A 10,388-nucleotide genomic window follows, 5' to 3' on the forward strand; every position below is an offset into this window, starting at 1 on the left:
TGAGGAGCGCGTCATGTTTTCGCACCAATTTTATAAGAGCAGCAGCTTTTTTGATGCTGCGGACTCTTGCTAAATATAAACAACAATTCGAGGATTTGATCGTCTGATTGTTGATTTGGAAGAAGTGAGGGTAAAGAAAGCCATGAAAACTGTTTATACTTTTCGCATTCAAGGAACTATGAGTAAATCCGTAGTAAATTAAATTTCATGTTCACTTTACTCCATGCGACTTCGGTTGACAAAAATAACGTGGCAGCGTGAAGTCTTCTCAGGACAAAGATTGATCCTTTACCGAGGGCAAATAATAATCATTTTTTTCTTTTTTTTTTTTAAACCCTCGGTAAAAGATCAATTCTCACACCCTGTATGCTCGATGATTCATTTATCATGAGCGGGAAAATGAACAACAATTTGACCAAAATGCATTTGTGATAAGAATAGTTTCACAACCTTTCACACAACCAGTGTCGATAATTAGACACCATACTTGTCATCTGCTTTTTTGCTCTAGGGCTTTTTCGCTTTTAAATCTCATTTTAGGTTCGGACGTCTGGCACTGAAAGACCTTAATTAAAGACGGATATGTTTAGTTCGATAATGCGTAACTGAACTATAGCTACCTGAATCGCCGTATTAAATAGCTAGGTAGCTAGCTCAGCAGCTCAACAGTGACTTGCGTATTCGTTGCTCGACGAAAATGTAAGGTGAGAAAAAGTAGAACATATTTTTCCCATGAGTTGTACAAATTATAACCGTCAAAGAGTCTGATAAAATGACCGAGTTTAAATTTAAAATTTCTCACATAATAGTTTTGGCCTTGGACTGATGTTGTTTCTCCAGTCTGGTGTTGCTTTTTGTCTAGGCTACTCGCTGCCACGTTCTTTTTGTCAACTAGAAATTTAATTTATTCTTAGTTCCTTGAATGCGAAACTTCATCGATTTCTTTACTCTCACTTCCTAACCAGCGATCAGACATGTTCTATCCCAGGCGTATATTTTCTAATCCTCGATCTGTTGTTTGGTTGTTTACAGTCAACCCAGGTCACGCGTGAACAGTATTTCCAAGAGTGAAATGAACATTCGAATTTCTCTTTGTAATGTCCGACGTGTGAATGGAATGTTGGACAATCGTTCCGAAAAAGACGCATTAACCGAAAAAAAAGATTCAAAATTCTTGGGAAACAATTGTTATTCTTGAAATATTCAATTTTGCAATGAAAAGAAAAATTCATAGCTTTATACCGTCAATAAGCGAGGGAAACTCTGAAATCTCGTTGGCGATTTTCAAAACTGACATGTAAATTTCAAAATTCCGTTCAAATTTCAAAAGCATCGTTCACGCGTGACCTAGGTTGACTGTAATAGTCCGCAACATCGAAAAACTGCTGCTCTTATAAAATTGGCGCGAAAACAGGATGCGCTCTTCAGTTAATTTATTCCCCGCGTAAATCGTATTTCGCATAATTATGCCATTCCGCACGCCATTCCACATACCATTCCACAAACTCTTTCCTCCTTTTACCCTCACCTAACAGTCTGATACTTGAAAGATGTTCAAACCCGTATGCGACTTTTTTCCAAGGCAAAATACAATTATCAAATTGGAAAATTATTCAGATGAGCTTTGAATGACGAAATACAACAGAGCTGTACTAAACTGGTAACCAGTTTTACTGCAGTTTTGTTTCAAATTAGAATTTTTTTTCTTTTTTCTGGAACGTTTCTGCAGTTACGGATTTCGTTGGTCTCGTAAACATGCTTTGTAGCTTTAATAAGTGTTCCTGTGTTCAGTTTAGTAGTTCCTGTTCAGTTCAAGGCACCGATTCCTCTCACTATTTCCGGTAATCAAGTGCAATTATTAAGAAAGGTATGTAATGAATTATAATTGAAGGAAAAAAGGTGTCCTCGTAAACAGAACGTAAAGCTGGAACCTTGAGCCCAGTGGAGGAACGCGGGCTCATTTTCCCGAACAGCGGCTGTTAATCGAGCCTAGCGGTCAGGTGAATCCACAGTAATGCAATTATCTGATGCTGGCCGTTTATTATTGCAAAATTATGGAAGGGTCGAAAGAAAATTTAAAGGTCAAATACGGTAATGCATGAAGAGTCTTGGGATATGTATTTTTTCCTAAACCATCCCACCCCCGGTCCTTAGAAATCCCACAAAACTTATCGTATATACCAGAAGGCGTGTTCGCCACCCATATGGTCTCGTTCTGTGGGTCTCCGACTTACCGCCGAACTGTCTAAATATTTGACTACTGCATGTACTGAAACCTTTGACAAACGAATCCCGACACAACTACAGCCCACTGAAAATTTTATCGACGCTATTATAACGGTACAAATACCTGACGATTACAAACTTGTGTCTTGTGTCACGTGTAATCACTGTATTCCACCAAATCTTCCTAAATCCGTCAGAAGTGCCTAAAATGGATTTCTGTATGCTTTAGAAGCCTGTTTTGTTAATTTGGAGCTGCCCTAAAAGATATTTATCTGTTCGGATACCTTAGGGGAACTTTGGTTGTGTCGAAAGTTTGAGGGGGCTTTTTTTTCTCATTCGAAAGTTTTAGCTATCCTGATGGGTCTTGTCGAAAGTTCGAGGACACGTTGTAGGCATAGTTTCATTAGAAACGTTCAGGAGACGTTTTTCGCTATACCTGTGACTACGTAAATTAAGCGAAAATCTTAGGGAATATAATGCTCAACCGAATATTATAGGCGTATAACCTATTCATCCAAAAACGTTAGGGGATAAAATTATACGCTCTGTCAGACCTAAATAATGTAAATTCCGTTGATACCTCAATTTCTCACCTAAAATTTTAGCAGCTTTTAGAAAACGACGGACAAAAATTTTAGCGGACAAAAACACCATCCGAAAATTATGTCAGTTACAAAACGTGAGCACATCATTTCCGAAAATTCTAGGGAAATTTGATGGTGTTCCGAAAAACCTCGAAAAGTCTAGGGGGATCCGGCCAGGCGAAAACTTTCGAAATTTTTAGGGTACCTTCCATCCGAACAGATATTTTACCGAGGTATTCCGTTGGGTGCCCCTGTATTCCACTTCAACTGGCTTTAGACCGGCACTGGTACTGCCATCCAAAACTCTACGACAAAACGGCCACTACCCACAAATGACTAAATGGACTTACTAAACCTCTGCCTTGCTCTACTTACTTTCAGTACAACGGCAAGCACTACAAGAAGTTACACGGAACAGCTATGGGCTCACCAGTTTCCGCTGTTGTAGCAGAAATTGTTATGCAACACACCGGGGGAAGAAGCAGGTTTCAACTTACAAGCGGACGCTTCCACACTGGTTACAGTACGTAGACGATAGCTTTACAGCAGCAGACAAAAACAGAATCGACGATTTTCACGAGCACCTTATAGCAGAGAGCTAACGCTGACATACAGTTTACTAGGAGGATCGATGAAAATGGTAAATCAGTAGCTATTCTAGACTGTTTAGTTAACTACAAATGACAACAACAACAAACTACGTACTGCGGTTTACAGAAAACCAACACATACTGACAGACTACTAAACCAGTCATCCTACAACCCTACTTTTCACAAAGCAATGACTATACAGACCTTGACAAGGCGAGCGCAACTGGTTTGTGACTCACCTGACAGTTTAGCAGATGAGAAGAAGTACTTAGACAACGTATTCAATAAGAAAAACCATACCAAGGACTTTTTTTAGACGTAACACTTACAAGAACACTGAACCCGACGTCACAAACAACGACGCGACTCCTGTCATTACAACGACTATACCTTACATCAAAGGCCCTTCTGAAACTACCGCACGGATCCTACAGCCCTACAACATCCATTTAGCTCACAAACCTATTACTACTTTACCACCACTACTGATGAACGTAAAGGACAGACGAACTGAGCCAAAAACAGGGAGCAATTTAGACCCGCAGAAATTTGAACATACGACTGACTGAACGTCAGTCAATGTCACCTCAAACAGTCCTTCTCAGGACTACACACTTATGACATGACTCCTGGGTTCAAACCATTTACAGTTGAGCCATTTGTACCCCTTAGGGGAGTATGTAGCGTCAAGCGTAGCTCTCGGTCTAAGTTTGTTTTGTTTTTTTTCGTCCAGTGATAGAGATCTGGCGAGAGTTTTCACATTTTGGGTATTAGTAACCCACAAAATCCACCAAGTAGGAGTTTATCCTTCCGTTACGGTTCCGTTTTCCGGGTTGCAGACAGGTCTTCATGGCGACCGTAGCAGCCACACTTGGTAATCCCCTACTTAAAACATTGTCCAGGGTGCACGACGGGTAGGTGTGGTTGGACTATTCCCCCCCCCCCCCCTTCCACCCCCACACAAACTCAGAAAAGCAGTAAATTTCCACCACCATCCACCTGTTCTTCAGCGATAAAGGTAGTGGCGAGACATGTACAATCATTTTGAAATCACGCATGAGTCATGATGAGTGTATCACTTTACTGAGCTACAGTGTACTATTTAATACAGCTGACTAAACTCAAGATGTCCCAAGATGGTTGGTAAAGTATTCGTCCACGAAATACAAGCGTACTCTAGGGTGTTTCAAACTTACGCGCGACTTATGCAAAGTGGTTCTGCCTTTTATTAGCTGGCTCGAGTCTTTGTCCAGACTATTTACAGTCCCCATGTTTTCCCGTGTGATTGTCGATAATATAATTCATGCTAAGGTAAGGTTGACTATGGAGGGTTAGGTGACCACCGCCGAATAATAATAATAATAATAATAATAATAATAATCTTTTTATAGTTATAATCTTTTATTAGGAAGCTTTCGTTCACTAAATGTGGTTTTCAGAAAGGTCCTATAAAGATTAAATATACAAAAGGTTAAAAAATACAATATATAAGACAAAATTACAAAATGATAAAAACAGCAATTCAAACTAGAAGCTAAAATTACAAAGATATCATCGATGGGGTTAAAAACTTCAAATTGATAAAAAATAAAAAATGATAAAAGCAAAAACGCTAAAACTACAAAAATTCTTACCGATAGGGTTAATTAAAAAACCTGGCAAACATGTTTCGCTTAAAAGTAGCAATATTCGGTGCATTTCTGGTCTCTCTCTCTAATTCATTCCAGTCTTTTAGAGAGTGATGGCAAACTCTCTGCTTTCCCCAATTTCTGGTAACACGGGGTAGTCTGAGCATGTCTTTGTTCCTTGTATTATAATTATGAATGTCACTGTTTGTTAGTAAATTCATAGAGTGGTCCATAAGTCCATTAATGCACTTGTAAATATATATACAACGATGGTAAGATCTACGTTGTTCTAGTTTCAGCCACTTTAAAGTTACCAGGGCATCAGTAGCTGACGAATAAAGTGGCCTGTCTAGAATAATTTTTGCGGCCTTGTTCTGCAAAACCTGTAGGTCGTTCATAAGAGTCACGTTGTTCTTGTCGCCCCACACAAGATCGCCATAATCAAAAACTGGAAGAACAAGACTGTTGTAGAATAGTAGACTAGCGGTGAAAGGTAGCAAATGTTTAATCCTACGTAAAAGACCTAGTCGCTGATTAACTTTAGAAATTACATAATCTATACATGATCAGACCATGTGAAGTCTGAGGCCAGCATAATCCCTAAATACTTAAACTTATTTACACTATCAAGATCACAATCAAATATAGATACAGACAGCGAGGAAACATGAACTTTTTTTCTGTTGCTTCCGATTAACATAGATTTGGTCTTTGAGAGGTTTAATGTAAGTTTGTTCTCCTCTAGCCACAATGCTACATTATAAAGATCCTCATTTAATTTGCTCTCCAGCTGGTGTGGCTCTTTTGAAAAGAAGTAGAGAACGGTGTCGTCAGCATACAGTGAAACCTCGCAGTGTTCAATAACAGCAGGGAGCTCGTTAATATATACAAGGAAGAGCAGCGGACCCAAGATGCTTCCTTGTGGAACACCGAAAGTGACGGGTAGAGCTTCAGATAATTCATTCTCACAAGAAGTTCGCTGTTTCCGATTACTCAAGTACGATGTAAACCACTCCAAAGCACTGGTAGAGACTCCAACTGATGACAGCCTGGACATCAAGATTCCATGATCCACCGTGTCGAACGCCTTAGTGAGATCCAGGAAAACCGCACCGCAAATGTACCCTTTCGTTCCCAGAGGCTGCGTTCCTTTTGGTCAGCACCAAGTGGCAGCCGCTGGCCAGGAACACGCGCAGGATATGGGAACGAGATTGTGTCCGTGAGGACGAGTACAATCTGGGGATAGCGCCAAACCTACCGAGTGGACAGGAGTGGGGACAGAAAGGCGTGAAAAACGTTTTTGTTATCCATTTCTGGCACTCTCCCCAGATTGCGCTCGCTATTACAACCTAAGATGGTGCTATTTGGATGGAAACATACCATCTCAGCCTTTGTCCATTTTGTTGTGTTTGTTGTTGTTTAGAACTGCTTGGATAGATGATCGATATTTACATATTCGGATATGTTGATATTCAGAGCCGGAATTATCTCGTTTAAGGACAGACGTTTGAATTTGTTAAGGCTCTAAAATTAGTGTGAATTAGGCGGAGTTTCACTTTACTCATTATGACAGAGTCCATTATCGCTTTCTGTTAAGTAGCATTGTTTTGTTCTAACCTGATAGGCTGTGTCAGCATTATATGAAGTATGAGGAGCTCAATCCTTTACTTTGAAGATTAATGTTTAGAAGTCAATTACATGTAACTATTTGCCTTCTTTGTATAATGGAATGACTCTTGTCCTCGTCAAGGGCTGGATTCTCCAATGGCACCTCTGCCATGACGAGTGAAGTTCCAAGAAACAGGATCAGTAGCAGGGAATTCATCTTGAGTACAATGCTTTCCTATTCTGTTCAGTAATGTGATTGATACAACCCTGTACGCTCTCTTATAGGAATGTGAGACTGACAGCTTCACATTACTGAACAAAAGCGCCACACTGAAAAGACGTCTTTGTTCAAGTGTTGCTTGCTTTGCCGACAACAAAAGAAAGGAAACATTTACTTCTGAGACTTGTGTAAACAACGTAACGTTGCTCACGACGACCGCCCTCATTTTCATCTTAATTTGCACAAAATGTTCACTGTTTAGTTTTCGAAGAAGCTGCAGTAAGAGAAAAAAAATCAAATATCGTTGAAACGTATGACAAGAACTACGTGTCGCCTACCGATGTAAAAGATTATCACTGTTGCTTAGAGGCAAGATCGAATACACATGCACAAAACTATGGAAAGACCAGTTGAATTACAGTTATGCTAGCTGTACAAATGTGCCTGCAGTCTGCGAGTTATTTGTATTAAAAAGAAAAAGCAAAAATGATGTTTACAGTTTTAAGGAAATAAAATATATAACTGCGTTTTATTGTTCAGAAGTAAAACAAAGTCGTCTTTACAGAACGGTTTATTTTCCTTTTGTGCGAGAAGTTAAAACAGCTTAGTGATATCGCGAGACAAGAGCACACATTCTGCAGCGCGCTTTTCTCAGGACAAAACTGATTACTAACCATTAATGTTTTTGCAGAGCACGCAATTGTAGATTTTAAACTTTACTAGTCAAATTACTCAGTTTTTTTAAATAAAAGAACAAAAAAAGCCTCCTTTCTGTCATGGGATGAATAAGCAATGCGTTCTGCTCGACAGTGAAAATTAACGCTGAAAGAAATTTTCAAGCTCGGAAACTGCAGAGTTGAACAAAAATTAAAATTCCATGACGAAGAAATTTCTCTGTAACAAGTTGCAGATAGCGATAACTTGCAGAAACCTTAAGCCCTGCATTTTATGCTTTTATTTTTATAGGTTAAAAAAAAACTATGAAATCCAATGTGATTCTTCAACTGTATCAGCCATGTGAATATCAGAAGATTGCAGAAGATCCATGCAAAGGAAAAACATGTTACTTAAAAATCATGCAGACAGCACCACGTTGTAGTAACTGGGCTTGAAATTTTAGTTCTTTTTGCATTTCGCAAAAAATGTGCCTTTCTGTGCGCTTATTGGCTGAGTCGGATTCGCAAGGTATTGTGGTAAACTGAACAGCCGCCATCCTTTCCCGTAGAGTGCATAAATTACTAGTGGGACGATGACCTTTGAGTGCAAGCGCTTGCAATATTCGCTTCCAAAAATGAGTTAATTTTATCAGCTATTGTCATGTCTGGTGGTAAAAGAAGTTACATAGATAAAAGGAAACTTAGAAAAAAGTTGAACATAAGATATATGAGGCATAATCGGAGATTAAAGATGAATTTCTTTGCAGGGAAGCACTAGTTCTCAGTATCACTATTTTATGGCCGCGAGTGGTGGGCATGCTCGTATTTCTGGCCATAACACTTTTATCTGTCGTCAATTTTTCTTAAAATTTTAAACATAAAGAGGATAATAGGTAAATTAAAATAACGAGATAAAAAAGATAGGTCACCGTGCTCCTTTCGGAGAAAGTAGCCGTTTAGTTTTTTTCTGGCCTTAGCATCAAGGAAAACACGCCATGTTTTCAACGACCAGTATGGAGACCATTTCATGCAGTAAAGAGCGTTTTTGCGCTCTCCTATTGGCTACTCAAGCTCAGTCCGGCTTGAGCCATTTGAACTCCTTGGGGGAGTATAGACCGTCAGCACCAAGTGGCGGGCGCTGGCCAAGAACGCACGTGGGATATGGGAACGAAATGGTGTCCGTGAGGACGAACACAATCTGGGGATAGCACCAAACCTACCGAGTGGGCAGGAGTGGGAACAGAGAAAGGCGGGGAAAACGTTTTTGTTATCCCTTTCTCCTCCTCCCCCCACCCCCCATAGTTTTGGGGCTCTCCCCAGATTGCGCCCGCTATTACAAACTAAGATGTTGCCATTTCGATGGAAACATACCATCTCGACAACAGCCTTTGTCCATTTTTTTTTTTTTTAGAAATGTTTTGATAGATGCTTGATATTCAGATATTAAGATATATTGGTATTCAAAGCCGGAATTATCTCGTTTAAGGACAGACATTACAGAAGTTAACGAACTTCCTATGTTTGTTAAGGCTCTAAATTAAGTGTGACTTAGGTAGAGTTTCACTTAACTCATTATGACAGAGTCCATTATCGCTTTCTGTTAAGTAGCATTGTTTTGTTGATAGGCTGTGTCAGCATAATATGAAGTATGAGGAGCTCAATCCTTCACTTTGAAGGTTAATGTTTAGAAGTCAGTTAACTAGTTGCCCGTTGTTTGTATAATGAAATGATTCTTGTCCAAGCAGCTACAGCTCAGACTTGCAATATCACAGTGCAGGAAGAAAGACGCCTCTCAGGCTTCCATAACAGGTTTCTGGGGAGAACACTGAACATAAACTGGAAAGATAGAGATCGTGGGATCCCTTTTTGATGATAACAATCATGAAAAAAGGAAAAACTGACAATTTGCAGTAAACCTGCCGAACAAGTTGAAATTTAAAACTGGGTTTGTCACCAGGTGGGTACATTAAAAAACATTATTTGGAAATACAAATAAAGTTACACTGGTGGATTAAAAGCGTTCTGAAATTATTTACAATTAAAATGTTCCCGACGTTTCGGTCGCAATCACGGACCTTCTTCAGGGGAAGTGAAAGAAAAATTATGCAGAAGCACAGTTATAAACAAGACGCTGATTAAAATTCAGGATATGTGTCATTTTTTCTTGTTAGCGAGAGTCAAGTGTAAATACTCCTTGGGGAGTAACGCCCCGTCGGCTCGATTGAGTGGGTCTTTGGCGCAATTAATCTCCCAGGCCTCGAGAATCTTTCTTTGGTGCCAATTATTGCTAGTCCTGAGAATTGTGGCCTCATCCCACGCGATGTCGTGATTTGTTTTTATCACGTGGTCTGCAAGTGCTGATTTTTCGTCTTGTCGCCGTGCGACAGCCTTTTGGTATTCGCTTTTTCTTGTTATGAATTTTCTCTTCGTTTCGCCAACGTAACTCTTGCTGCAATTAGCACATGGAATGTCGTAAACGGGATCACGAGTATCTTCTTTATCCATTTGGTCTTTCGGTTTTGGAAACATCTTGCTAATTTTCTGATAGGGTTTAAATGCCACTTTGATGCCATGGTTTTCCAGATCTCTCTTCATTGGCTCAGAGGTCCCGCTAACCCCCAAGGAGTATTTACACTTGACTCTCGCTAACAAGAAAAAATGTCACATATCCTGAATTTTAATCAGCGTCTTGTTTATAACTGTACCCTGCATAATTTTTCTTTCACTTCCCCTGAAGAAGGTCCGTGATTGCGACCGAAACGTCGGGAACATTTTTATTGTAAATAATTTCAGAACGCTTTTAATCCATCAGTGTAACTTTATTTGTATTTCCAAATAATTTTTAAAGTTGAAATTTGTTTTTAATGCTTTATTC

General features: G+C 39.5%; 1 protein-coding gene and 1 long non-coding RNA gene across 2 annotated transcripts in view; one reads left to right on the top strand and one right to left on the bottom strand.

Annotated features, from left to right (window-relative positions):
• The first annotated feature begins 7,671 nt into the window (after positions 1-7,671).
• LOC146473921 (uncharacterized) lies at positions 7,672-9,393 on the top strand. The gene is made up of 2 exons (XR_014866264.1): positions 7,672-7,753; positions 9,161-9,393. It is a non-coding gene; the product is annotated as an uncharacterized LOC146473921 (long non-coding RNA).
• Positions 9,394-10,378: 985 nt separating this feature from the next.
• Positions 10,379-10,388, bottom strand: part of LOC146473922 (uncharacterized) — a 1,481-nt gene continuing 1,471 nt past the window's right edge. Inside the window, exon 2 of the mRNA XM_085117619.1 lies at positions 10,379-10,388. This exon is cut by the window's right edge and continues 215 nt beyond it. The gene's annotated coding sequence lies outside the window, so the exon portion shown is untranslated.

This window comes from Pavona decussata, unplaced genomic scaffold, assembly GCF_977016875.1.
Source record: "Pavona decussata unplaced genomic scaffold, jaPavDecu1.1 SCAFFOLD_92, whole genome shotgun sequence".
NCBI classification, from domain to species: Eukaryota; Metazoa; Cnidaria; class Anthozoa; order Scleractinia; family Agariciidae; genus Pavona; species Pavona decussata.